The sequence below is a fragment of the Oncorhynchus clarkii genome, chromosome 22, assembly GCF_045791955.1.
Source record: "Oncorhynchus clarkii lewisi isolate Uvic-CL-2024 chromosome 22, UVic_Ocla_1.0, whole genome shotgun sequence".
Taxonomy (NCBI): Eukaryota; Metazoa; Chordata; class Actinopteri; order Salmoniformes; family Salmonidae; genus Oncorhynchus; species Oncorhynchus clarkii.
The window spans coordinates 10,650,803-10,658,568 of NC_092168.1; the positions used below are offsets into that span (position 1 = coordinate 10,650,803).

General features: G+C 41.6%; 1 pseudogene; it reads right to left on the reverse strand.

Annotated features, from left to right (window-relative positions):
• Positions 1–5,138: 5,138 nt before the first annotated feature.
• LOC139380056 (cyclin-dependent kinase 5 activator 1-like) lies at positions 5,139–6,027 on the reverse strand (annotated as a pseudogene).
• Between the last annotated feature and the right edge of the window lie 1,739 nt (positions 6,028–7,766).

Here is a 7,766-nt window from a genome sequence, read left to right on the forward strand (position 1 = left end):
CAGCTTTACTTCCAGAACACACACACACACACACTCTCTCTCTCTCTCTCTCTCTCTCTCCACTCATACAACAATATAGCCTATTATTAAAATACAGTATGTTTACAATATCAACAATATTATTTTACACGTTCCAAATTACACTTTGTATATTCACACAGTTTAAGGGGGCACATTTGTCATGATGACAAGGTGAATGTGCTCTCCACTGAAATGGCTCAACAGAATCATTCAGATTGTCCAAAGCACAGCATATGACAATCTCGTATAACTGACGGATGTGTCCTTTCATATCTGGAAAAGGACAAAGTAGAAGTAGAAACTGATGCTGCTGCGGCATTGCTCATCTCCACAGTGGGAATCCCGTTGACATGGGTGTCTTGATTAGAGGTCAGCTGGTGAACCCACAGTTCATAAAGAAATGAGAAGCACACCTGATCATGGCTAGAAGGTATCCATCTTTTGTCAAATTAATGTAATATTTGACATTTCATAGCAGATTAGGAGAATTTATGCAGCAGGTTTAGGAGAATTAGGTTAAGTTTAGGAAATAAGTTAGGGTTAGCTAAAATGCAAAAATATAAATGTTTACGTTAATTTGACAAAAGCTGAATCCCTTTTATCCAGGACCACTTTTCATTCTAGATTACATGGTTGCTTTCAAGACGAGATCGTTTTTATTTATTTGTTGTCAGTGTCAGTAGAGTAGGCCTAGACTACCATCGTATTAAAAAAGATTCTCCTCTCCAGTCATATAAAGTGTAGTAGAATTGCATTAAATGTTTATCAAAGGCTACATTTCCCCCCTGCAAAGGAAAGAAATGTCTCTGGTATAGCCTATAAATTGCTTCCCCAAAACATGAAACTCAAGCGACACATGCTAATAACTAGACTACAAGCTAGCTAATTTTGGCTAACTTAGTGTTGTTGTAAACAACTGCTTATCATAACAGCGAAACTAAACTCGAAATCGATCAAATTTGACTGAACAGTAATGAAATTATCATAGCAAACCTTGTATTGACTGCTGTCTGTGTTGAGGTCTTGACGGGCCAAAAGGTTCATTCTCTTTTCTGACAGTTCTTGAGTCTTATCTCGTTGATGTCACCAAAGGGGTTTTATGGGTTAGGGGAATCTGCCAGAGCAGCCAAATACTCCACAGAAAATGACAGAGGTGATGAATCAACTAGTTTTAGGCACTGTTATCATGCAGTTTGGGGTAGCCACTCAGCTGTTGTTGTCAGAAGAATGAATGCGGTGGTCTTCCAACATGGCCACCAGGAGGCGTTCTACATCAACCGCAAGCCTAATTTATCTTCTGGTGGAAGAACGAAATTGTGTGAATTTAAATGAAAATACAGTGCCTTGCGAAAGTATTCGGCCCCCTTGAACTTTGCGACCTTTTGCCACATTTCAGGCTTCAAACATAAAGATATAAAACTGTATTTTTTTGTGAAGAATCAACAACAAGTGGGACACAATCATGAAGTGGAACGACATTTATTGGATATTTCAAACTTTATTAACAAATCAAAAACTGAAAGATTGGGCGTGCAAAATTATTCAGCCCCTTTACTTTCAGTGCAGCAAACTCTCTCCAGAAGTTCAGTGAGGATCTCTGAATTATCCAATGTTGACCTAAATGACTAATGATGATAAATACAATCCACCTGTGTGTAATCAAGTCTCCGTATAAATGCATCTGCACTGTGATAGTCTCAGAGGTCCGTTAAAAGCGCAGAGAGCATCATGAAGAACAAGGAACACACCAGGCAGGTCCGAGATACTGTTGTGAAGAAGTTTAAAGCCGGATTTGGATACAAAAAGATTTCCCAAGCTTTAAACATCCCAAGGAGCACTGTGCAAGCGATAATATTGAAATTGACAGAGTATCAGACCACTGCAAATCTACCAAGACCTGGCCATCCCTCTAAACTTTCAGCTCATACAAGGAGAAGACTGATCAGAGATGCAGCCAAGAGGCCCATGATCACTCTGGATGAACTGCAGAGATCTACAGCTGAGGTGGGAGACTCTGTCCATAGGACAACAATCAATCGTATATTGCACAAATCTGGCCTTTATGGAAGAGTGGCAAGAAGAAAGCCATTTCTTAAAGATATCCATAAAAAGTGTCGTTTAAAGTTTGCCACAAGCCACCTGGGAGACACACCAAACATGTGGAAGAAGGTGCTCTGGTCAGATGAAACCAAAATTGAACTTTTTGGCAACAATGCAAAACGTTATGTTTGGCGTAAAAGCAACACAGCTGAACACACCATCCCCACTGTCAAACATGGTGGTGGCAGCATCATGGTTTGGGCCTGCTTTTCTTCAGCAGGGACAGGGAAGATGGTTAAAATTGATGGGAAGATGGATGGAGCCAAATACAGGACCATTCTGGAAGAGAACCTGATGGAGTCTGCAAAAGACCTGAGACTGGGACGGAGATTTGTCTTCCAACAAGACAATGATCCAAAACATAAAGCAAAATCTACAATGGAATGGTTCAAAAATAAACATATCCAGGTGTTAGAATGGCCAAGTCAAAGTCCAGACCTGAATCCAATCGAGAATCTGTGGAAATAACTGAAAACTGCTGTTCACAAATGCTCTCCATCCAACCTCACTGAGCTCGAGCTGTTTTGCAAGGAGGAATGGGAAAAAATTTCAGTCTCTCGATGTGCAAAACTGATAGAGACATACACCAAGCAACTTACAGCTGTAATCGCAGCAAAAGGTGGCGCTACAAAGTATTAACTTAAGGGGGCTGAATCATTTTGCACACCCAATTTTTCAGTTTTTGATTTGTTAAAAAAGTTTGAAATATCCAATAAATGTCGTTCCACTTCATGATTGTGTCCCACTTGTTGTTGATTCTTCACAAAAAAATACAGTTTTATATCTTTATGTTTGAAGCCTGAAATGTGGCAAAAGGTCGCAAAGTTCAAGGGGGCCGAATACTTTCGCAAGGCACTGTATGTAAGGAAAGATTCAAATGTGTTGTTTACATTGTTTATAAGCTTGTTTGGCTGGTAGCTTATTCTTAAGATGTTTGTGGCTGATGGTGAACCATGATGTGCAGTCTTTAGGGTGTCTAAATAATGTGGAACTTGAGAAAGTTGAGGTGACTAATCTGCTTGGAGTAACGCTGGATTGTACTGTCATGGTCAAAACATATTGATACAACAGCAGGTACGATGGGGAGAAGTCTGTTCATAATAAAGCGTTACATTCTTAACAGCATTATCAACAAGGCAGGTCCTACAGGCCCTAGCTTTGTCGCACCTGGACTACTGTTCAGTTATGTGGTCAGGTGCCACAAAGAGGGACTTAGGAAAATTGCAATTGGCTCAGAACAGGGCAGCACGGCTGGACCTTGGATGCACACAGAGAGCTAAAATTCTGAATATGCATGTCAATCTCTCCTGGCTGAAAGTGGAGGAGAGATTGACTTCATCACTACTTGTATTTGTGAGAGGTATTGACATGTTGAATGCATCGAGCTGTCTGTTTCAACTACTGGTACACAGCTCGGACACCCATGCATACCCCACAAGACATGCCACCAGAGGTCTCTTCACAGTCCCCAAGTCCAGAACAGACTTTTTATATGTTGGTAACCATTTTATAAAATAAATAAGGCACCCGAGGCAGTGCTGTATCATGAAAACAGTCACAGGTAAATGGGTTGCCCAGCGTGCCTTGTTGCTTAAATACATTATAGTGGCTTGGCCTTCTTTCAGACTGTGCAAATAGCTGCACATCTTCTCCAATGTTTCAATGCAGAGCAACCTGATCTCAGAGCATTTCGTATTTCTTAAATCTGAGACCCTCCATTTAGTATGATATGTTACATTTCGTTTGGTATGTATTAATTTGTGGATGTCCATCACCCATTGCGTATGCTATATTATGAATACAATTTGTATTATATGTTACAAATTTGCTGAATGTACAATATGTAATGAATTTGAAAAACGTATGATATGTTACGAAGTCTAGCTAGGTGGCTAACGTTAGCGAGCTTGCTAAGATTAGCTAGACTAGGGGTTAGCGGTTAGGAGTTATGGTTAAATTTAGGAGTTGGGTTAAAGGGTTAAGGTTAGGTGAAGGGTTAGCTAAAAGGGTTAAGTTTGGGTTTAGGGAAGGTTTAGCTAACATGCTAAGTAGGTGCAAAGTAGATAATTAGCTAAAATGCTCAGGTTGCCCATGATGAGATTCAAGCTCGCAACATTTGGTTTTCTAGATGTTTGCGTTATACGTTCACCCATCCACCTCGACCAAACATCCTCCTTTTATTTCTGCCTTAAGTAGCCTTCTGTAACCTCACAAAATGCAACATATCATACTAGATGGAGTGTTCTGATGTACGTACAGAATAATACAAAATGCTCTGAGACCAGGGTGATTGGATAGATGCCCCTACAATGCTGAAAAGCAGCTGCCAGCTCTTGCACCATTACAAGTTTACAAATAGGGCACAATACATTCAGAAACCAGTGTAACTGATATTTTTTGCTTCAACAAGTACATCAACAAAATGGCTCAATAAAAAAATTATACAAAAAAATTATATTTTTTGCCAATGAAGGCAATCTGCTATAATTTCATGTAAACCAGTTTTTAATTGGCACAAATGACGATAAATAATCTCTTTAGTTATACATTCCATTCCATCATGTCCAAAGGGCTAGAATAGGCTTCAACGGGAGCGATGAGTAAAGAAAGGCTATTCAGTACATTGGATTGCTCAGCATCTTGACCTATAACATGCTGCTATTCTTGCCCACAACAGATCTACATAACTGAACACCCAGATAATTATAAAACTACGCTAGATTACCCATATATTGATGTATTTGCAGACATTTCTATTATCCACAGTGTCCCTGTGACAATCCTACAGTTTTTGCAAAAGTTTACAAAGGAGATATGCCTACTTTTAGAATACTTCAGTTGTTCCGTAGGCTACTACAGTTTTCTTTAACACTGGTACAAGTCAACATGAATAGTTTAGAAACTAATAGACTGGATTCTCCAATCTAGTAGGCCTTGGCCTTGAAAACGGATAAATATTGTATTCAAACCACAACTCCATTGGTTTTGTGGAACATTCATCAGAGTTCTCCTTTGATTTAATTGTCCAAGTCTTTGTCCCTAGACTTTCCTTCATCTTTTATCTCTTGAAACACCTCCGTGAAAAAGTAAGGGTCTGCATTTAACTGCAACATTTTGGCACTCGTGTTATTGATGATGCTCATAGAACTATCCTATAAATTATCGTCATTGGCCACAATCATGAAGGGTTTCAGAGGGTAAGATATCTCGCAACCCATGTACGAGTAGGATAAATAGAGACCGAGCAGGAAGACACTATGGACTTCGGGTGCGCTATCGAGATCATTGGGTATTGATACCTTACAGAGCAGGTAGACAAAGACCAAGTTAGCAGTTGTAATGAATCCCTGGTCCTGCCAGCCTTGGAGGAGAAGGGTTTGGTCGACTTTTCGGAACCATATAATGACCTCACTGTAAGTGAGCTTCACTTTATAGCATCTCCGGCATGTAAATTCTCCCAGACAGCGCAACAGCTCCCCAGTCGATGCCTGGATAATCACACACCTCGGTGAGAGGAGGTCTACTTTGCTAGGTTGCTTTTGGACAGCTAAGAGTTCCACATTCTTAGAGGGGACCTGGGGTTGATTGGGTTGAAGACTTTGGGTAGTAACCATCGGCACTGGTACAGTGAGTGGTCCTTTCTTACCATCCGTACTCGATTGCTGGGATTTCTTGTTATTTTCATTATTAAGCTGATTTACGTGGCTGTTGTTCACCTGTGAGGCGTTTGGGATGACTTTCTTGCGACTCTTTTTCTTGGTCGATTCGAAAACCGTTTTCTTAAATGTGAGAGTTGAGACAAGCATGGACTGCTTTTTTACGCCCCTGTTTTAATTGCATGGTCCCCCCCTCATCCAGAATAGCCTCATTCTTTGTTGTAGGGTATATGGAGAGCACCGTTCCCATCCTATAATCTTCTCTTCACAGCTACGGCCTGGAGAGATGACGTTCCTCCCCTGCAGAGAATTCGCTCCGGGATACGGTGGCGGTTAACGCAGAGCGCAGACTTAAGTCCATTGACTATGCGGACCCATATCGTAGACGGTGGAAATGCTGCTAGGAGTCAAGTGGATATTGATGGGTGAAATTCCAGAAGGTGATGCTCGCCTCTTACATCACCACTCTGTAGAACACACTTCCCCACAAGACTCAACAGTAAACAGACAGAACTTTACACTGAGTGAGGAATTTAAAGACAGTCAAAAGCAGCAGGGATAATTCTGTAAACAAGGACTAGTTGTTCAAATCTGAAGAATTTGCCAACCCCCATACATAGGGTAAGACTGTCAGCTGATTGGACCAATGTGAGAGATAATCAGTGACCTCATTACATTTTATTGGATACAATTTTCGAGAACAAGCTTCCATTGATAGATAACGCAATCAGTAGATGACTTAATCCTATCAAACACCTCATTAAGAAGACTTTAAACATCTAGACTTACATGGCGCAAAGCAATATGAATAATTTGAGCAAATTAAAAATATTGTAAGGGCCTACAGGGGAAGGCATACTTTTAGGGGAATTTAGGGTTTTTAAAGTAAGTACATTATATAATGTACAACCAATGTTGGAAAAGCTACTCTGAAAATATAAACTCAGCAAAAAAAGAAACGTCATCTCACTGTCAACTGCGTTTATTTTCAGCATTCTTAACATGTGTAAATATTTGTATGAACATAACAATATTCAACAGCTGATACATCATCTGAACAAGTTTCACAGACATGTGACTAAGAGAAATGGAATAATGTCAGTATCTGGTGTGGCCACCAGTTGCATTAAGTACTGCAGTGCATCTCCTCCTCATGGACTGCACCAGATTTGCCAGTTCTTGCTGTGAGACTTTACCCCACTCTTCCACCAATGCACCTGCAAGTTCCCAGACATTTCTGGGGGGAATGGCCCTAGCTCTCACCCTCCGATCCAACAGTTCCCAGACGTGCTCAATGGGATTGAGATCCAGGCTCTTCCCTGGTCATGGCAGAACACTGACATTCCTGTCTTGCAGGAAATCATTCACAGAACAAGCAGTATGGCTGGTGGCATTATCGTGCTGGAGGGTAATGTCAGGATGAGCCTGCAGGAAGGGTATCACATGAGGGAAGAGGATGTCTTCTCTTTAACGCACAGCGTTGAGATTGCCTGCAATGACAACAAGGTCAGTCCAATGATGCTGTGACACACGGCTCCAGACCATGACGGACCCTCCACCTCCAAATCGATCCCACTCCAGAGTACAAGCCTCGGTGTAATGCTCCTTCCTTCAATGATAAACACGAATCCGACCATCACCCCATGTGAGAGAAGCACACAACTCGTCAGTGAAGACCACTTTCTTCCAGTCCTGTCTGGTCCAGTGAAGGTGGGTTTGGGCCCATAGGCGACGTTGTTGCTGCCGGTGATGTCTGGTGAGGATCTGCCTTACAACAGGCCTACAAGCCCTCAGTCCAGCCTCTCTCAGCCTATTGTGGACAGTCTGAGCACTGATGGAGGGATTGTGCATTCCTGGTGTAACTCGGGCAGTTGTTGTTGCCATCCTGTACCTGTCCTGCAGGTGTGATGTTCAGATGTACCGATCCTGTGCAGGTGTTGTTACACGTGGTCTGCCACTGCGAGGACGATCAGCTGTCTATCCTGTCTC